The sequence below is a fragment of the Triturus cristatus genome, chromosome 5_1 (assembly GCF_964204655.1).
Source record: "Triturus cristatus chromosome 5_1, aTriCri1.1, whole genome shotgun sequence".
NCBI lineage: Eukaryota > Metazoa > Chordata > Amphibia > Caudata > Salamandridae > Triturus > Triturus cristatus.
Window position 1 is genome coordinate 449309860 of NC_140587.1, and position 22287 is coordinate 449332146.

At 46.5% G+C, this 22287-nt stretch overlaps 1 protein-coding gene across 1 annotated transcript in view; it reads right to left on the minus strand.

The window, feature by feature from the left end:
• Positions 1 to 22287, minus strand: part of TMEM67 (transmembrane protein 67) — a 1162308-nt gene that overhangs the window by 21731 nt on the left and 1118290 nt on the right. The window lies entirely within an intron of this gene.

Sequence of the window (22287 nt, forward strand, 5' to 3'; positions counted from 1 at the left end):
CGACCGGTGCCACCGCTCCAGGCGCTGACCTCGGCGGCGCCAAATTTTCAAACATGTTATGGATTTAAAAGCACCTGCTGCAGAGTTCCTTGACAACAGGAATCTTCAGGCTACAATAAAAATGTCGAGATACCTCAGGCGGTAAATTGCCCTTCTGGAGAGAGATTAGAGTTGCATCTATGGAAGTTTTGACTCATTGCAAAGTACGCAGAGGGTTAATATGCCTGTCATGCAGATCACAAAAGTGCATATAATGTGGCTAGTTCAGTGGTTTACAGCTTTTGTCAGAGTCTCCGAGAGATGCTTTTGTTAATAGCAGTTTAAAAGTCACAATCCCAACACAGCAGAGCGAGCTATTAACTGTCATCAAGAATCTGCATATACACTGCAAGGTACAGGTTAGAGCGTTATGATTTTTTTTCCAGTCATTATCCTAATGTTGAGAAAAAGGGTCAATTTGGGTAGAAATCCATTCTTATTGGTATAGTGAACCCAACCAAGGTGTTACTTTTTAAATATCGAGTTTGTGCTGTTCAAGATCAAGCACTCAAACGATACTGACTACCAGTATGGATGGTATGTGTCGCCTGCACCACGTAGTACATAAGATTTCCTCTGCACCTATTTATGCACGCATGATCCGTTGTCTCTGTATAATGTGTGTGATGGGCTCTGAAACCCTACACTGATATTAGTAGCGCCATTAACGAAACAAATGCATGTGCGAGAAGGACTATGGACAGATGAGGGGCACTGTTGGAGGGTGATAGTGAGGGAATCTGGGGCAAAGATGGCCATTAGGGGTGCCACCAAACATTGTCGTACTAGGCGCCAACCGGCTCCAAAGCCGGTCCTGCCTCAAACACCCGGTTGCGTTTCTCAGTCCCTCCCAGAGAAAGGGGAAGGGTTGGAGAGCTAGCCATAGAGAGCTGGAGGCTGAGAAGATATACTCACAGGTTCAGAGGGGAGAAGAGCCAGTGACGAAGAAAGAGGATCGCATGGGAGAGAAAGTCTCGCAAAGGCCAGGCCCATTTCCTGTCTTCTGCATCCACCGCCTGCCCCTCCCTTCCTCTGGGAGTCACTTTAAGATGCATCCTGACAAGGGAATGCTTATTTAGACTAGTCTGCCCTTAATATTCTAAAAACCTTACACACCTCTCCTCACAGTCTATCCTGCTTAGAGAGTAGCAGTTAGTTGGAGGTGAGTCTATAAAGCTTTAATATGTACAAGTCCAAGCAAAATCAACAGCTGAATTGCAGCTGGCTGGTCACACACAATTGATGGGTGTACAACAGACGGTCTGAATGGAAAATGTTACTTACTTTGTAACCATCTGTTTGTAGCGTTTAGTGACGCAGATAACATTGTAGATCTGTAGCATGTGTAGCTGTCGATATCAATAGTTTCTCCCCAAAGTGGAGGATAGACAGCAGATGATGCAAACGTGGACGTTCTCCTTCCAGGAAGAGCCTGTGTATGTGCCTACGAAGCGCTCGCACTTCTACTTGAGGACTCCTTCGAGCGTTCCTGTATTTCTGAGATTCCCAGCAAGGACGCAGCGTAGGGGAAGCGGTAAGCCCCTCAGTGACTCCCCTTGACTCGTGTGCACCCACTACGGAAGTGGAGCGCTCTGGGGTCATAATCGTATCGGAGTGCATGGGGGCTCTGCTAGACTACCTGATTGCTTTCTTCTGTCTTTATTTGTCTTTTATCCCGGCGAGGTTGGATCTTGGATGCCGACTTCTTCAAGGATACGAGTTGCAAGGAGACTTTGTTTATTTTCCTTTCCTTGACACTCCCAGTGAAGATTACTGTGCAGAGAATATCTCAGAGTATTCACGTGTTTGCAGTTTCCTTGACTCCCCTTAGTGGATTACAGCAGCGTGTGAGCCGTGTCACACCTACTGCTACTCTTCCTTGGAGCATCTGTGGTTTGGATTGCGCGCATTCTCAAGGAGAGAGTGTCTCTGCACATACATTATTATTTAGTATTGGCACCCTGGTCGTTACCTACGTCTTTGGTCTGTCTTCTTGCCCATGGCCTGTAGGAGTACCATGTAAGTGTATGCAACAAGTGGGGGATCCTAGTGACCATTCCTTTGCCACAGAGTCATGGTGTGTGTGGGCTACTGTAAGTAATTCCTGTCCTTTATGTCATACACAGAGTGCCGCATCCTCTGCATGAATTCCTCCAGGTGAAGGTCTATTCTGGTTCTACAAGGAACCGAGTGGCCACAGGTGGAGGACTACTGCGTTTTTGGTTTTGTTATCCCCTTTTTCCCCTTTCCCCTGGGTGCTACTGTCCCCTGGGGAGTAGTGCTAGGGGGATAAGAGAACTGTGCATCAACCCTGCTGGATTTGTTTCTGAAGGTTAGTACATTTGCTAATCGTAGCCTGACAGAGACAGGGTTCTCTTCTGTACTGCCTTACCTTTTTTGGCACCACAGTAGCGACAAATAGCTAGTCATTTGACAGAAAGTCCTTGGTGCGGTCAAGATAGTAGCTAACTGTCTGCCTGAGATACAACCAATGCAAACATTCCTTCTCTTTCGTAGGCTGACGAGGAGGGTAGAAGGTCGGAAGAGTAATTGATTGGGCAAAATGGAAAGGAGTAACCACTAATGAAGGAAAGCAGCCCTAGTTCGCAACCCTAACTTATCTGGAAAAAAAGGTAGTGAAAAGCGGGCAACAGCTAAGGGCCTGCAGCTCACTGACCCTACTAGCTGGCAAATACACAGTTTTGAGGGTCATAATACAAAGGCTGCAACTGTGAATGAACTAAAACAGAGTATCATCAAAAAGGTAAACACCAGATTTAAGTCCCATTGAGGAACCACAAAGGGAGTTGGAGGAAAACAAACTGGTCCTGCCCTTAAGAAAACATATGACAGCAGGGGATTTAAACAGGGATGGTTGACATGGCAGACAAGGCAGCTAAATAACCATTCACAATGCCAATGGCATCCCCTACGAGCAAGATAAATCACTAATTGCAACATTTAAGATAATTTGGCCTGCAAGGGATCTACATCACTGTCTGCACACCATGCAACAAAGTTGCACCATCTGCAGGAATCAACTGTTTAAGTGGAGGGGCAACATGCAGGCAAGATGATGTCGACCACCTCCAGTGACAGCTGAAATAAGCTCAGATGTGACTGCTCAATCTCCAAGCAGGTAGGTGGAGGTCTCAGAGACTGGGGTGCAGGACCATCCCCTCTAACAAAGAAATATTGTTTGGCCTGAGTGGAAGGCAAAGTGAGGGATATGTGGAGAAGTGCAGAATGTCTGCATACCACACCCTTCTTGGCCAATCTGGGGCAATGAGAATAACCTGTGCCTGGTCTAGGCAAATCTTCCTGAGAACTCAAGGAATCAAGGGTAGGGGGGAAACCTGTAATGCAGATGAAAGTTCCACCTCAACTGAAACATGTCTCCCAAGGATCGCCTCAACGGTTACTGAAGGGTGTAGAGCTGCTTGCACTGAGAATTCTAAGGAGGCGATTGAGTCCACCTGAGAAGTATTACATTGGGAGAAGATGTCCAGTACTACCTCAGGCAGAAAACAGTACCTGTGATCGGCAAGGTTACAACGGCTCACGCTGTCAGCTCTGACATTCAGAGACTCCGCTAGGTGATTGGTGGTGAGCCAGATTCCTTGGCGTTGTGCGCAAGACCACAGTCTGAATGCCTCCAGGAAAAGAAGGTGAGACCCTACTACTCCATGTTTGTTCAAGCAGTCGTGCTGTCTGTCAAGATCTGGATGGACTGACCTAGAATTGAGGTGAGGAATGCCTTGAGCACCAGCTGAATTACCTGCAATTCCTACAGGTTGATCTGAAGCAGCTGCTCAAATGGAGGCCAGAGGACCCTGATCTCCAGGTGGCCTCACTACCCTAGGGTGTAGGCATCCATGACTACCGTAGTCATGGTCGGAGAAGGAGGGAAGGCCATCCCGTGAGTTAAGTTCTCCTCACTCACCCACCAGCTGCAACACTGGGGGAGATCGCAATGGAATCAGATAGGCCTCTCCCGTACTGCAGCTACTGCCTTTGGAGGCACCAATGCAGGGCTCTCATGTGCTAATGTGTGTGTGCGACGAGATGTATGCAGAAAGCCAGAAAACCTACAAAATGCAGGACTCTCAGGACCAGAGGCGTAGCTAGAGCTTGTGGCGCCCGGGGCTATCCCTCAGATTGCCGCCCCTGGAGAGGGGGATGAGGGTTGCTGGGGAAAAAGGACCGAGAGACACATAGTATCGCCGCTAATAGTTACCTCGATTATGCAAGTTACATGCACATACATGACACCGTCCAAGGCTACATAGTTAAATACACCGGTGACCGGCAGTACAAAGGAGAACACACAGACTGCCACCCTGCAGGATTTCAGGAAGCGCCTAAAAACATGGTTATTCGATTAACGTCCCTAATCAGCAGCACCGCCCCCACCCTCCAGCGCCTAGATACCCTCACAGGTGATAAGTAGCGCTATGCAAATCCTGTTTGTTTGATTGAATGACACCCGATTTCCACACATCGTTTGTGCGCTACATTAGTTTTATCTGTAAAATTGTATGTCTTTGCAAGTTAAGGGACCACTTCAATGGAGATTGTGCTGTCTATAAATGACACTGTGCGAACACACCATGCTTTAATGATATATGTTCAACATTGTGAGTTCAGTGATGAAGCACTGATGGCAGCGACGCCACTCTGAAAATTGTTCGAGCACCACTGGGTGTTCCCAATCCTGTTTCTCTTGGTTATTACCTTCTCTGACTCAACGAAATTCTAGTCCCCCTCCCATATGAATGTGTCACAAGCCCTCTGGACATTATTAAGGCAGGTATTGGCCTGATAATGTGGTAACCAGATATTTTACTCATTTGCATTTTTAAAGAAGGGCGCATGTTGTGTGTGTTTTTAGTGTCTCACCAGAGTGACCAAAAAAAGAAGCCTGCTGTGGTAGGCCCTTTATAGTTTTCAGAGCTTGATACAGTTTCTGACAATTCTATGTTTATTTGTAAATTGCTGGCCTCTGTGCTAAGGCTGGGTGTGAAGCAGTCTGGATTCCTCCTTGCACAATTGTTGGCTCAATTACTTTAACCATAACTCTAAACCTAGAACACAAACCCCAACCACAAAAATGCGGTAAGACCCAATCGAAACACTTGTGTTCATCCAAACCTTAAAACTAACCTGCAATCTAAGCATAATCATACATGTATCTCTAAACCTATTGTTCATCCAAGCGATGCTAATAACTCCAGTCCTCGGTCCACCCCATCCCATTCATCTAACCATCACCCTCATCCTAGTTGTAACCTAATTCTTTCTAACACTAATATTGACTGTCACTCCAACTCAAACACTAATACCAGCTTTAAGGCAACCCCTATCTTGTGCCCTAACTCGAGAATAGCAGATCTTGTTTCAGTGCAAGATTTGTGCATGCTGTGGTGCCTTATGTTAAAAACAAGATCTGCAAACTTTAGTCCATTCTCTAGATGTCACCAGGCAGGTATGTGAAACTGCCCTATCGAGCCTGGCTTCCCCAACATTATTATTAATCTCAGCAGCAAGGCTTACTGCAAACATGGAAAAGGGCAGACCACAGCTCATCAGTTAGAGAATGTCTGAGCTCGCTCCTAGTAGAGAAACACTGCATACTCAGGACGGTGTGCATAACCTTCAAAGCCCTTCACCAACCTACCTAGCATCAGCAATTACACGTCACTGGGCAAAACAGAAACCCCAGAAAGAAAGAAGCACTGATGCGAATGGAATACTCTGCCACACAGTGGCACATATCCTGTGCTCTGTATACAAAGGCTATAGGCTACAATGCACCTGTAATACATTTGTGTCTGAGCATCCCATCGGCCAAACTCCAAAGTAGGCCCTTACTCCATCTCAATAACAGCACCCAGAATATGGATTTTTTATTTATCCAATAAAACTCCATATTCATGCCTCATAACACCTAACACTAACACTTACGTTTGTGACATTTAATTGCAGCCCTCTCCAGCACCTGCACAGCCACATATGCAGTGTCATTCTTAAATCAAATATTGTAGAGTGAAGAACAAACTGACTACTTAACATTCATTATAAGACAACACGTCTTTGCTAACATGGATTTCTATGACTTGGATGCATTTCTCAAAATATGTATCTACAAATTGCAAAATGCTCTGCCGTCATCCTGAACATTTCTTTGTAAATATGTATGTTTATTATTTGGAATCATTTCTCAAATTTTTTAGTAAAAATAAAAAACTGTAGAGTACTTTAACATCGTCTGCGTGTGGTATAAAATTTCAAATAAAGAAATAAAAACGTAGAAATTACCAGCATTCGCAGGGTTCTATACTTTATGGAATGCTCTCCGACACCCCACTGTACTACCGGCGGCCATGTCTATGTTTCTACAGGGCAATGCCTGCAATGTTCAGCTCATGGTTTGTGCACGTGGAGGGGCGCAGCTGGCACCGGAAGTACAGCTAATAGCAGCAGGCCGGACATAAAGGAAGCATAGCTGCCAAGGTTTCAGATTGCTAAGTGTGACATTTTTATAATGTCAGCGTAATTATGAGTGACATTTCAACAACTACGAGTGACACTTTTTTCGCAAGGAAAATCAAGCAATAAAAACAAAGGCAACATAAATATAAAAAATTACACCCATTTGAGCAACGAGAAACTGTAAGAAGATTTTAAAACGGCTGCAAAGCACTGGAAATGGAAGGGTACACGCGTAGCTTAGAGGTCACAACCCCTCTGCAGACTGTAATTTATCTCAAAAGGACACACTGAGCAATTTGATAAAAATCAATTTGTTGATAACAGCAGGGTGTGCGTCACCGCCCGTTATTTATTAACAATCTGAGGCTACGTTGCATTGCTAGTCTAAGTAATTAACATTGAGACAATTAAGCATGGGGGTGCATGCAAGCCTCAGGAGAAAAGTACACATAGCCTAGGGGTCACAATTCGGCTGTAGGCAGTTTTATTTCAAATATATATTTTTTGAGAGTGTGAGCATTAAAAAGCCCCACTATCTAAGAGTACTTGCACCAGTGCGTGTTATGCAGCAGGCTGTAAAAGTAGTCTAAAAAATACATATGGCACTGCACAGAAGTGTTTGCTTTAAAACATACCTGCACTCCTACTGACTCCTGAAGATGAATGACTTCTTGTGGCAGCTGTGCATCGGATCCCACGCGCAGGTGCCGACATGAGAAGCTTAGACAGCTCCTATACTTCTGCACAGGTTCGCCGGCGACTCAGAAGGCCTGCCTCACTCAAGTAAGCCATAGGTAGGCCTGAGGTCATGGGTCAAGTCGCCAGGCGGGATCTCATCATGCTGCTTTGAGCCGCTCTCAGCGGCCTTGCCCAGCACTTAGCAGGCTGTTGACCAACTTAATTTAGCCGCGGCCGTGCCAGCGTTGCCTGGGACCGCCTGTCCTGGATGGCGTGCGTTGGTGGTGTGAATCAATCCATTTAGGGGAGGGAATGTGGTCCGTCGGCTGCGCTGCCGACTTTGGTGCAGGAAACCAAGGCTCGAGGTCGCGTCCACATCCTGTGATTCTGGGCAAATCACTTAATCTCCCCGTGCCTGAATATGTAATATAAATACGGTGCTATGTAAAGCGCTCTAATACTAGGGTGACCAGACGTCCTGGATTTGCCCAGACAATCCCCGTTTTTCACCAGCTGTCCGGGCAGAATTTGGCAATTTTGTCTCATGTCCCGGTTTTTAGAAGGGGTTGACTGAAACAGTGAGAGTCACTTTTTTGGGGGTGTTCTAAAGCTTTGCTAGTTAGAAACTGTTATAAGAAAGCAATTTAATTAATAGGTATGATTTGGATTGTAGAAATTACATTGTATTTACATTCTTAATGCATCTTCCGTGATTGTATGTTGATGACAGCTGTCATTCTGCGCCAATCTGTGGATGAAAAATGGTAGTCCTTCTATTTTCCCCAAATGTCCCGGTTTTTGGTTCTCAAGATATGGTCACTCTGCCTATCTAATACCTTCGGGTCGAGTTCGCGCTATATAAAAGATGCAATAAAATAAAAAATCCCCACCGGGACAGGGTCGAGTACCTCGAAGCTGGCTCCCATGAGCAGAATTATGGCACCGCCTAAACGTGCAGCACAAAACTTTGATAAATGCCGCCCGCTCGATGTGCACCGCGGGCGGCAGCTGAGCTCAGCATGACTGCGGGACCGGACCTGTGACTCACTCGTCCCCGCCTTAGCCCGTAACCGTGTCTGTGTGAGGAAGGTTGGGATTGCCCAGAAGAGACTGGTGACCCGGTCGCGACTCGATCGCGCGCACGCACCACCACTATGCGGTGCGTGCAGCGTGCGTGCGCTTGTGCAGGCAGTCAGTAGTTGCAAGCCGGTCACGTGAGCTTGCTTTGCACTTCGAACAGGGCCGCGAGGCACTGACGGCCCGTTGCGGCTGCCTTTATAATTTATTTGGGGACACTTACTGACAAAGTGTTAGACAGTGAGTGTCCCCAAATAAATTATAAAGGCCGCCGCAACGGGCCGCCAGTGCCACGCGGCCGCCGCCTCCTAAACAGTGCCGCCTGGGGCGGTCCGCCCCCCTCGCCCCCCCCTAGCTACGCCACTGCTCAGGACTAGGACTCACGCGCCTTGCTGAAAATATGGAACCAACTCCCAGATGTCTTATAGTCTCTTTGGTAGATGAAAGGCACAGAGAAGAGTGGTCTCCACTACAAACCCTATGAACTGGAGTCATTGGGAGGGACACAGGTGAGATTTAGATTCAATGATTAAAAAGCCCAGGTTGAACAGCAGGGATGTAGTCTACTGCAGATGACGCGATGCCATGCCTGGTGAGCTGGCTTAGAGGAGCCAGTTGTCCAGATATGGGAAAATGGGGATGCCGACGATCTGAGATGGGCCGTAAACACTGCCATCACCTTTGTGAAGACTTGAGGTGTCAATGTCAAACCAAAGGTTAGTACTACACATTGGTATATGTAGAACACACAACAAACCATGAGTACATCCAATGAGACTGCAGGATCGGGATGTGGAATTATGCATTCCACATTAGTTCAGGTTCCCAAGATCTAAAATTGGACGCAGACTGTCGTCCTTCTTGTGCACCAGAAACTACTGTGCGTAATAACCCTTACCATTTTATTTCTCTGGCACAAACTTTTTTTTTAAACATGTATTTATTTAATCACTGCTTCCAATGTGTCCAGAACAAGGACATACATGTACATTTTCAGGAGCTATAGCATAATATACATCCAACGCTCTCAACATAGTATCCCATGGTTTTGCCCGGACTCACTGCTCGTGAGCCGTGTTACTCTCATTTGTAGAAGCAGTTCAATTTTTAACAATAGAACCTGTATCCTAAATGACATAGGAACAACAATAATCACAACAGGGAATCTAGATTCCCCCTCTAAATCCTAACCCTATCCCTCCTCCCTCCACCCCGTGGCAGCAACAGACAGGTGACGCAGTACCTCTGACCTAAATGGAAAACTAGCAGCGCCATCATAACTTCTGTGTACGTCATGCGTTCGTGGTGTGGTGAGAGGGTGCAGGTGACAGGGTTGCCTCAGGATGTGTCAAAGTAGGCCCATTGCTCGGCAAGCTATGTGTACTCGTTCCCACACTGTTTGTTTGTGCAAGGAGCCAAGAGGAGAGAGCACGTACCTTGGGGCCCGCAGGCAGACACGGTCTTCACGCGCGCTGGTAATCCTGCAGCCGCGTTCTGCCATTCACGACACCGCACCACCGGACTACATTCCCCAGGCTCCCGAGTGCCACTGGGGCACTTCCGCCCGCCGTTGCGCCAGGAGGCGATATAAAGCAAGAGGCTCCCTCAGTGAAGCGGGGAACACTGTTTGTGCAAGGAGCCAAGAGGAGAGAGCACGTACCTTGGGGCCCGCAGGCAGACACCGTCTTCACGCGCGCTGGTAATCCTGCAGCCGCGTTCTGCCATTCACGACACCGCACCACCGGACTACATTCCCCAGGCTCCCGAGCGCCACTGGGGCCCTTCCGCCCGCCGTTGCGCCAGGAGGCGCTATAAAGCGAGAGGCTCCCTCGGTGGAGCGGGGGACACTGTTTGTTTGTGCAAGGAGCCAAGAGGAGAGAGCACGTACCTTGGGGCCCGCAGGCAGACACCGTCTTCACGCGCGCTGGTAATCCTGCAGCCGCGTTCTGCCATTCACGACACCGCACCACCGGACTACATTCCCCAGGCTCCCGAGCGCCACTGGGGCACTTCCGCCCGCCGTTGCGCCAGGAGGCGCTATAAAGCGAGAGGCTCCCTCCGCGTCGCGGGACGCGCCGGGAGAAGCCCGGGACAAGGGCGGGACAGTCTGTGACAGTCCGGGACTGGCCGTGGCTGGGCTGGGCGATACCCTTTGCATTTTGTGTTGGATTACCAGGACTCAGAGGACTTCGTCTCTGGTAAAGTTTTTCCCTGTCATATCGTACCAGTGGTGCTAATTGAGATTCCATTCATCCCTTTGCTGTTGTTAACTTATATATCTGCTAGTGTTCACAATGCCTATAGGACTAAAGGACTCACTTACACCGGGGTCAGGTCCTCTTGATAATTATTTGGTGAAAAAGGTAAAGAAAATAAATAACGAACGAAGGTCCTCTCTGGGAATGGATAGTCCCCCAATAAGTACACAAGTTCCTCTGATACCTGCTGAGAGCCCGTTGGAACATGGTATCTGCGAGTCGGCCCCTATAGCTGCTTCCACGGTTACAGCCCAGGTTCACATGGATTCTTCAGCCTCTGATACATTTATACCGAGTGAAATTACTGATGAAGTCACCTCTGTTGCTAGACCAGTCAGGAACTGTAGGATGCAGCATAGCAAAAGGGGGGGGGGAGAAGTCTAGTAAAAGGGTTGACACTACCAAACAAGTACAGGTTAATTTTGATGAGCCCCCAAACTCTCGAGTAGACAGTAATGTCGTAAACAGCCTAATACACCCTGATCAATTGTCCCAACAACTGCGCTCCTTAGAGGTTATATTTGAATCCAAATTAGATCAGTTTGTGTAACCCCTAGTTCGGAAACTAGATACTGTGGCCGATGAGGTCAAGAGGCTAGGAGGTTTGCTAACAAAACATCTAAAATTGATAGATAACAACAATAAGGTGACGGGTGTAGCTGGGCAAGAGAATGCAGTCAGAGTAGTAAATCAACAGCAAACACTTCAGCCCCCAAATACCAAAGTTCCAGTAATACCAACTTTACCAGAGCCTACTTTTGCACAAAGAACTGCTATACCAGTTTCAACGGGGTCGGTTGCGACATTGAATAGCCAGGAGGAAAAAAAAAGTAGATTTATAAATTTACCCCCGGCATGTTCCCCTTATGTTGTGATTTTAACTAACGTACCGCCCCAGGATAGTTATTCAGACCTATCGCACAAGGAAACTCATGACTCTCTTAAACACAAAACTGTTTCCTGGTTGCACAGGAAGTGTGGATTCCCGTTCAATTTTGCCAATGATATCCTAAGCACCAGACGAGTGAGCTGGATTGGGTCTTCTAAAAAATTTTGTGTAGGTGAATGCATAATAGTTAACTTCAGACACCCACAACATGTGGCTACTGTCTTAATGAGGGCTGCCTCCCTGGTACAAGACGAAAACAGTATCCAGGTGCGTCCCCTTGGCTTCTTTTATAACTACCCCCCAGAGATCCCCTACACAGTATAAAATCGAGGAATTACTTACCAGTGACTGCATTGACGCCGTTTTTCAACCAGGGTCCTGGAGGAGAAAATTTCTTTAAGTATGGGTCCAATATCCCTACACGCAACCGATTTGAGGTACTTTCTTCCCTGGATATGTGTGATTGACGAGAGGCTACTGAGGGTATAGGGGTTGAGTCTTGCCCCGGTTTGGCGCCTCAGGAAAAAGACCAAGCACCTTCAAACCCCGCTGGTAATAATTGTAGTCAAATGACTCATGGTAATCCTAAGAGGGCAAATATCAAGATGGTAACTTGGAATGTGGCGGGTTTACGATCCAAGAGAGATAACACCTCCTGGTTAAGTTTCTTGAAAGACTATGATATTATGGCTTTTCAAGAGACCTGGGAAATCGATTGTGATTTTTGGTTGGACGGTTTCACGTCCTATTTTGTCCCAGCAATAAAATCTATGTCTGGGAGGGCTATAGGGGGCTTAGTGGTCCTGGTATCGGTGAAACTAAGAGGGACAGTTAGCAGGATATTCTGTTTATCCAATAATTTTCTTATCTTGGAATTCAAACTCACTAATAACACGAAATTATTACTAGTGAATTGTTATAATTCCCAGCAAGGGGACTCGCCGAATGTTCACCTGCTTTGGCTGTCGAATTTTTTAAATACTTATACTTTAAAGCAAACCACTTTCTGCCACTATATTTTGTTAGGCGATTTTAATGTGCACTTATGTAGTCATAACTGTTTGTTAATCGATATTGATGGGCCAGATTTCACATCCCCGCAACACTTTGAGCATTCAAAAAAGGGGGAAGCACTGGAGAAACTCTTATCTGAAAATGAATTGTATGACCCAGGCTTCTTCGATCAAAAGACACGGGTTCCCACTTTTATAGGTAGGGATAGTGATACAATAATTGACTACATATTTCTCTCTTATGGCCTTTTAAAATATGTAGTTTTCTATAATGCTATACAGTCAACTTTTAGTGACCATAATCCAGTGGTAATTGAATTGTTAGATGGTTTCTCTTTTTTAAATACATCCACCCCCTTCATGATGATTGCTGAAGTGAAGACAAAAGATCAGGGGAGGAGGCTAAACTGGAGCAAGGTAATTCCAGAGGAGTTTTTTTAACACCATTACATTAGAGGCGGCTATGGATCTAGAAATATGTGGAGAACAACATTCTACGGGGAAGCAAGTAATATCCTCGTATGAAGCTATCTGCCTCAAAGTGGCAAAAGAGCTAACTAGTAAAAGTAGACCAGCCACTAACAGTTTAGTTAAGGGCTGGTTTGACCATAAATACACTAAATCCTATAACTACCTCAAAAAAGCCCTTCAGGCACGCCCGAGGAATAAAATTCTGGTGTCACAGCTCAGAAGAGATTATAAAAAAACGTTGGAGGTTAGGAAAAAAGAAATTAAATATAATGCCTGGGTTGAACTTATGGACAAAGCTACTTTAAAAGACAGCGCAAAATTTTGGTCAATTATTAACACGCCCCTTTTTTCTAATATTAAAAATAATGTGCTGGAAACTAATATTGCAGAGGAGGATTGGCTGAGCCATTTTGAAAATATATATGGCAGCCACCTCGAATTAGAAACTTTCATGGAACAGGCCTTGGAACCCACCTTTACGCCAGTTAGGTTCCATTTAGGAGATGTTACTAAAGCGATTGAAGATTCTGCAGGAAAGAAGGCCCCTGGACCAGACGGAGTCCCAACCGATATGTAGAAGGCCAATCCTTTGTTTTGGGCCAACATACTGACTAATGTATTTAATAACTCGGCTTGTGTTGGATTCCCTAAATCGTGGTCCAGGTCGGTTATAATACCGGTCTTTAAGAAAGGTCAAAGGGCAGACCCCAGATGTTATAGGCCCATATCCCTGTTGGATTCCTCTATAAAGATCTTGGGGAAAGTTATCCTAGCTAGGATAACGGGGTGGGCCTCTGACAATAACATTCTGTCAGATGCCCAATATGGCTTTAGAGCTGGGCGGAGTACGGAGGACCAATGTTTGAACCTTCTCCTAATAACAGACAAATACACCAAGGCGGCCAGGGGCTCCATTTACTTGGGTTTTATGGATTTGTCCACAGCTTTTGACCTCGTCAACAGGTCTAAATTGTGGACAATGCTCCTGGAAATGGGACTTGATAGGTCCCTTGTGTACTTCCTTGCTGAGCTCCACAAAGACCTGAACGCCTCTATTAGGATGACGTCCGAGGGGAAATGTACGTCCAGTTTTAAATCCAGCAGAGGGGTACGACAGGGATGTATATTAGCCCCTATGCTGTTTACATTATATATTAATGCCCTGGAACATAATCTGTTGGCAGCAACGCCGGACATTCCGCGCATGGGAGGTACCCCGATTCCGGTCCTCCTATACGCGGATGACGCCGTTCTTCTGGCCAGGACTCCCTTGGCCTTGCAAAAATTGTTGGACTCGTTTGGAGACTTCATGAAAAGCTTGGACCTGGTAGTTAATAACAGCAAATCACATGTGATGTCGTTGGGCCGAGCAAAAAACAATGTTAAGTCCTTCTTTTGTGGGGGAGAAGAAATCTCACGAGTGAGAGTATTCACCTACTTGGGAATAGTTTTCGACGACAAAAGTTCTTGGTCCCCCCAGCTTTTATTAAAGGCAAATTCCGCGAGAAACTCTTCTGCGGCAGTACTAGGTTTTGCAAAAAGGCTGGGAGGAAAGCCGGTCGAGGCAATATTAACAATTTATAAAGCCAAAACCATATCTATTGTTAGGTACGGGGCATCAATTTGGGGCTACATTAAACATGATGTGATCCAGACGGAGGAAAATAAATTTTTGTGCTCCCTTCTTGGCCTCCCACAATCAACCGCTTCCTATTCAGTCCACTTGGAACTCGGGATTGGTTACATAACATACATAATTAAACTAGCACCATTATTGCTATGGATGAAAACATGGTTAAATTCGAATCTCTCCCTCAACCATAAAATCCTAAAGGACTGTATTAGATTAGACAATAGGAATAAAATCCAGTGGTTGTCTAATATTGAGATGTTAGCTGCATACATGGGGAGACCAGACATTTTTTCTAATCCAGAATCCCTATGTAAGGCAGATCTTGACTGGGTAAAATCTAATTTTATCAAATTAAGAGAGGCCGAGCGAGAGGGAGTTGAACTTTGTAAATCCTCGGTCAGGGGGCATGTCTTGGTAACCCTGTTTCCGGGGATGCCACTATACCTGACAATAGTCACCAATTCCTTCCATAGATGGTTGTTGACTAAATTACGGTTCAACCAAATACATATGGTACTATGGGACGTGGAGGGTTGGAGTAGACCAGAAGACGCTGTACCTTGCAAGTGCGATGACTTTTCCCCTCAAGACACCATGCACTTTCTGTTCTTTTGCCCATCTTTTAAATACGCTAGGAAAAGGTTTATCATTCCACTGTTAAAAAGTATGAATTTTATTCAGTGCAAGCCAGCCCTAATGTTTTTAAACCTGTTAGAGTGTCCACGAATTATGTTCTGTGTTACCAGCTTTCTAGCAGCATCTGTCAGAGAGAGGAGGGCCAGACTAAAAACTGTACTAGATGTTGATCCCCTCTAATAACTGAAAACTGAATCTGTATTAACTGCTTAAGTGGGCTATGGTTAATTATGAATTTTTAATTGTTATTGTATAGTTTTTATTTGTATATTGGTTATTAATTAGATTTTTAATACTTCTGTACTTGTATAGCATACTTTTATGATTTTAAATAATCGAATAAAGTGGTTTTGACTTGACTTGACTACTCGTTCCCACTCTCAGTCGTTGCTGTGGATACTTCGGTCAGCATTTGCCCCATTCAAGAAGATCACTCTCTGCATTCTCATCTGTCCATACTGCTCTGAGGTGGCATTCTTCAGCTACCCCCCACTCCCGCAGGTCATCCCTCCATTTTTCCATTGGCACAAACTTAACCACTTCGTTGAGGAGGAGGAGGGTCGCCACCTCCTGTTGTAAAATGACCAAATGTTCAGGAGGCAAAGAAGAGGGTGGTGGGGGGGATGTGGGACAGAAGCTGAAGGAAGGGGAGGGTGTAGACCCTTTTATTATTTGAAGGGCCCAGCAGTAGTAATAGTCTTCCAGGCCAGAAGAAAGGGGCACACAGGCTCCATATGGGATTGGGGAAGCAAACCAGGCCTGCTTTCCTGATGGCGTGGGAGAGGAAGAGGAGGACAGCTGCAAGGCAGGTCCGCAGCTTTTTCCTCTACCAGGGCCTCTGTACTGTCAGATGACAGGATTCTGCTGTTGCTGGAGCACTGGTATAAGCTGCAGTGACCGAAAGGAAGAGTTTCTTTGGAAGCCAAGAAAGTGGCAAGAAGACTAGTCGTCTCTGGTTGGAGGCAGGATCTGAAGGCCTAGGGGTCTGACAACAGTTTTTCAAGCCTTGAACAACTAACGCTGAGTCAGCCTTGTCCCCAAATAGACATACTCCGTCAAAGGGGAGGTCCATTAGGTTAGCTTGCACATCAGAAGAAATGTTGGACGTCCTCAGCCAAGCATGACGCCGCACCACAGTGGAAGTTCCAACAATCCTGTGCAACAGAGTCTCCGGTGTCCAGCCCAGACTTGAAAATGTGCAGGGAAGAATTCTGACCATCGGCAATGAGATATTCAAAATGGTCCTTCATTTTGAAAGGAACATATAGTAATATAGCTTGGGCCATGTCCTTCAAGGCAAGGTTGTAGCGGCCGAGAAGGCAGTTGGCCTTCAGAGATTTTAAGGCCATACTCCTCGCTAAAAAGGCCTTCTTACCCCAGACTCCTGGTCTCCCTGTTAGAGGGGGCTGTAGGGAAAGCACCTCCAGACTGAGCCCCCAAACAGAAAGCTTGAATGACTAAACTCCAGTGAAGGGTGCATGGAGAGGAAGGCAGGATTCCCAGGAGAGGAGTGATAATGGTGGCCACCAGGTGACCGCCAGAGCAGTGAAGGGCGTCTCCCATACTGACATGATGGGTTCAAGCAGAGCCTCATCGAAGGGGGGGAAAGAGGTTCAAAGGAGGTCGATGAGGCCAGGAGAACCTCAGTGAGGACATTACTCTTCGTCTCAGTCGCTGGAAACTGCAAATCCAAACCTCCGCTGCCTTTACATGACCTTATACAGTGAGACAACTTCTGGCATTGGTGGCACAATGGAAAAGTCGATAGCTAGCTCAGAGGAGGTATCCAAGCCACTAGTCAAAGACAGGACCTGAAATTCGAGAGGGTCCCGGACTGGGTCCCTACCAGGAATTTATGCTACAGAATGAGAATCCGTTACAAAAATGTGGATGAGTGCTCTAAAGCCTCCTCTTCTAACAATGTGAGAATGAATCTGAGGCTCGACGTCTGGCTGTGGCACTGGTGCTGTTGTATCCGAAGACAGAGGAGGAGGCAGTGAAGGAGGTGGTGGAGGTGGAGTGGCAGCATCCATCGCATTAGTTGTGGTACCAGAAGTGGAGCACTGAATCAAAGCAATGTGGTACAGGCACCAGTTCCAATGGTGTGGCACGGAAAGGTCGTCGGTTGAAAAGGCTGGAACATTGGCAGGTGCAGTGAGGCTGCTGTGCCTGACGGTACACAGGATAGCATCGAGGTCTTCAAAGAAATGGAATACATAGTGTTCAGGAACACCACTGGTTCCAATCCTGGAGGAAGGAACTCAGAGAGAGCAGGTGCCAGAGTCTCAACTGGCAGAGGTGCTGACACCAAAGCCTCTGGGAATGATGGATATCTGTCCAGAGCGGGATCCAAAAGTGGAGTAGTGTTGAGTGGAGGATCCACTGCGGTCAGGTCGACAAGGTTGGTGATGAAAGCCCTGTGGGAGATGGAGAGCAATGAGGAGACTTTCCGCGGGAATGCTTCTTCTTATGTTCCCTTTGTTTTTGGCCAAAGAGAAAGATGGATAGTGGTAAAAGGTGACTGGATCAATTCCGTCAAGAATATTCGTCCTTTGCCCTGGCCAAGAAGTTTTCGTCCTCCGGCTCCTTGATGTACTTGTGGTGCACTGAGGCATGAGGAGCAAGACTTAGAATAATAGTCAGACCCTAAGCACCATACACAGACTATGTTGAGGTCCATAATGAACATCAGTCCCTCACAACCCCTAAAGGATTTAAACCCAGACTTCTTGGGAAGAGATATGGTACTGCAAAAATAATTTTGAGGGGAAATTCCTCAGTGAGTAAGGCTTTGGATCCAAGTTGAAGGTACAAGAAAAAGGCAATGTATGTTGATGTTTCGGGGCAGGTGCTTTATAGTATCGGTGGCGTCACCAGACGATATTTCCGGCGCCGACCGGGACCAGTACCCTCTAATTTTGACCTTGTTGCTTTGAAGTTTTCCAGATCCAGTCGGATGCCTGGGATTTATTCTACAGATGAGGAATCTGCAAGTAGAAGTATCCATCAGAATGAATGATTCTTGTATTGTAAGAGCTTGCTAATATGTCTGAGAGATTTGACTGGTACCAGGACAGCCACCTTTTAAGACAGAATTTGTAAGTCACAGGAGTAGAGAGGTTTGAAGGATGTACTCATGAATCATGTGAAAACCACATTAAGGTTCCATACAGGGGCACTGGGCATCGTGGAAACAATTCCTTTTTCGAGGCCATCCTTAAAAATCTTAAGAACAGGGACATTGAAAAGTATTTTGTAAGTATGCTGCAGCTGTTGTTACATGGCCTGGCTTGTATAGACGTAGGAGGCAGCAGACAATCTTATGTACAGAGACATTAAAAGAGTCTAACTAGTGGAGGTACACTAGAGCATGAATCTCTTCCATGTAGCTGCGTATCAGGTACAACCAGTGGGCTTGCGTTTCTCTCACAGAATGAGCAAACACTCGTCTGAACTCTGAGGTAGCCAAACTCTAAAAACGCAGGTGAGAAATCACTAAATTCAGCTGTTTGGAGTCCATGTGCCTAAACTGTCCCTGATGCAGAGAGAGATAGTCCAACCTTAGCGGGAGCTTCACGTAGGAGCTGTCACTCATCTCCAGGAGCAGTCACTCATCTCCAGGAGCATTCGGTAGAAGGGCTGTCTTGCCTAGGTTGGTGCTACTAGAATGAGAGTCATAGACAAATGCCTCATCTGCTTCACTACGTATGGGATGAGGGGGAGAAAAGGAAAAGCATAGAAAAATATCAGCTCATAGTAAACTGCCCATGGACGGACAGTGCGGGTACCTGAGGGCAAACATGCCATTTTGTGTTTTCACAGGTGGAGAACAGATCGATGATCGGGGTTCCCCACCAATGAAAGTACTGGTGGAGTTCCTATTCATGAACTTGCTGATGCGTCAGTAGAGAGAGCTAGGAGTGCATTGCCCCACTTCTGTATGTAATGCATGGCTGTCATGTTGTCTATCTTCATGAGGACTGTTTTGAAAATGGGTTTAAGAGGTCCCAGAGGGCCAAACGGATGGCTTGAAGTTCCAGGTGGTAGGTGTGCTGTACCTGGTACCTGGAGGGGCTCGGACAGGACCGGGTGTCTTGTATGATCAAGTCCTTAAGGTGAGAACCCCACAAAAAATGCATATGTGAAAATGGTTACCTCTAGAAAAGGGTCTAGAAAGGGTGCGGAGCTATGGTCGTCATCAACACTAGATTCTGCCTGTGACCATTGCTGTCGCAATACCAGATGGGCCAGCCAACTCCTCTTTGATACCAAGCAAGTCTTCCAGTCTGAAAATGACAGAAGCATTGAGGGAAGCTTGCCGCTGCTTCCTACTGTAAGCACACAGCTGTTCTCACACATACCAGAGGTTATTCCTATAGCTAAAGGCACAACAGATGTCACAGGAAATGTTGTTGTGCAGTGGCGATAGGCAAATATTGTAGATGCCTTGGTAGTCACTTAGGAGTACTTGCCATTAAACCTAGGGCAATATTGGAAGGGTGATGCCACTCGAGATGGATTAACGGTCGTTGTAGGCTAGAGCTCTGCATGTATAGTGCGTCAATGTTATAACAGTTGGTGTCTGTCGATGAAGGTCTTGGGCATTGCAGGTAAAACTCTCACTGGGCATTGTGAAGTTTTCCAGTCATGGGTATTGAATTATAAAGAGGTGGCACCAAAGAATCCAGATAGAAACACGTTGATTCCAGAGCTGAACATTCAAGCCAGTTGGAGGAAGATGACAATGTCAAGTGGACCCTGCGTCCTGGAATATTGTGGGCAAAGGGTGGAGTCTCAACAGGTCTTGTGACTCAAGCTTCTTCAAAGATAAATAAATTGCAAATGTCCCAGCCACTAGATGGCAGAAATATGCAAAGCAAGAGTATCTAGAGCCATACATGCTACAAGCCTAATTAGGTATTAACTTCACATGTCCTGCACAGAAACGTAAGTCAAAACTGCAAGGCATCTTAATATTCTTAATAACCCCTTCGATGCTCATGACAGAATGGTTCTGTCATGAGCACCAGTGCTCCTGTGCCCATGACGGAACCATTCCGTCATGCGCACAGGCGCACAAAATCCCACTGCTGCAGAAAGCAGAGTAATTTCCTTTATTTTATCTTTGCCTCAGGAGGTGGGGGAAGAGCTTCCCCAACCTCCTGAGGCTTTTTTTCTTTTCAATGTAATAAAGACGATTGCCCCTTATCTCACCCCCCTCCCCGGGGGGGGGGGGGGGGAGGGAGGAAAGAAGCCCACTGGGCCCCAGGGATTTTTTCTCTCCAAAATTCAGGGGTGTGGCTGCCCAGAATGGGCATGCCAATGCCCCCCCCCCCCCAAGAGAAACAATGCCACAGTCTTTCTGCCCCACAGGAGGCAGATGGGGGCAATAGCCCCGATCTGTGCCCTGGGAGGCAGAAAGCCCACTAGGCACCAGGGATTATTTATTTTGTTATGCGTAAGGGGGGGGGGCTGCCCAAAATGGGCATGCCAATGCCCCCACCCCCACCCCCACCCCCACCCCCAAAAAATATTAGCCACAGTCTCTCTGCCTCCCCCAGAAGGCAGATGGGGCCTACTAGGCACCAGGGATTATGCTACTTTTCAATACGTAGGGGTGGGGGCTGCCCAGAAAGGGCATACCAATGCAACCCACCCCTCAAAAAATGGCCAATGTCTTTCTGCCTCCCTTGGAGGCATATTGGGGCAATAGCCCCTGATCTGCCACCCATCACAGGGTGGCAGAAAGCCCACTTGCTTAGCTGTGGATTTTGAGCCCTCGAGCAGCCAGCACCTAAGAAAGCTCAGCAAGCAAACCTGAACATTTTTGAAACTAGACAACCAGGGGAATCCAGGATGGGATGACTTGTGAGCTTCTTACCAGGTTCTGTTACCCAGAATCCCTTGCAAACGTTCCGTTACCCAGAATACCTTGCAAACCTCAAACTTTGTCAATAAAAAACACATGTTCCTCACATTTCTGTTATGGAAAGTTCTGGATGCTGTGGGGAGCCATAAGCTTTCACTCACCCAGCATTACCCCAAGTCTCCTGATAAAAACTGTACCTTACCTGTGTGGGTAGGCCTAGTGCCGTGACAGGAAACGTCCCTAAATGCAACGTGGACACATTACATTTTTCAACTGAAAACGGACCCTATTCTTGCAATGTGCTTAGCTGTGGATTTTGGACCCTAGCTCAGCGGTTACCTCGGGAAACCTAGTAAACCTCTATATGTTTGCAAACTAGACACCCAGAGAAGGTCAGGATGGTGTGACTTGTATGGCTCTCACCAGGTCCTGTTACCCTGAATCCCTTGCAAACCTCAAACTTTGTACAAAAAAAAAAAAAACTAATTTTCCTCACATTTCTGTGATGAAAAGTTTTAGAATCTGCGGGGAGCCACAAACTTCCATCCACCCAACATTCTCTCAAGTCTCCTGATAAAAATGGTACCTCACTTGTGTGGTTAGGCCTAAAGCCCGCAACAGGAAATGGCCCAAAATGTACTGTGGAGACTTCAAAAGTATCGATCACAAAAAGACTTGGTTTTGCAAGGGAGTCATCTGCGTTTTTGGTCCGGGGCTTGGTGGGCATCTAGGGAAACCTCCCAAACCCAGATATTTCTGAAAGCTAGACACCGTGAGGAGTCCAGGGAGGTTTGTCTTGCGTAGATCCCCCAACGCTTTCCTACCCAGAATCCCCTGCAAACCTCAAATTTAGCTGGAAAAAAATATTCACATTTTCCCTACATTTCTGCCTGGGATCGCCGCCACGGCACAAATGTCCTACCACCCAGCATTCCCCTTGGTCTGCCAATTAAAATGATACCTCACTTATGTGGGTGTCTGATGCGGTCAGCCTAAAAACACTTACAAAAAAATATAGCACTTACAGCTCACTGTATAATCCCCTCAATTCCTATGTTTTTGGCCCCATCCCAAACGCATGCTCTTGGCCCACCCATACAAGTGAGTTATCATTCTACGGGAGACTGAGAGGAATGCTAGGTGATAGGAAATTTTGGCCGTCACAGTGCCGGTGCGGTGATCCCACACAGAAATGTAAAGAACATGTGATTTTGTTAGCTAAATTTGAGGTT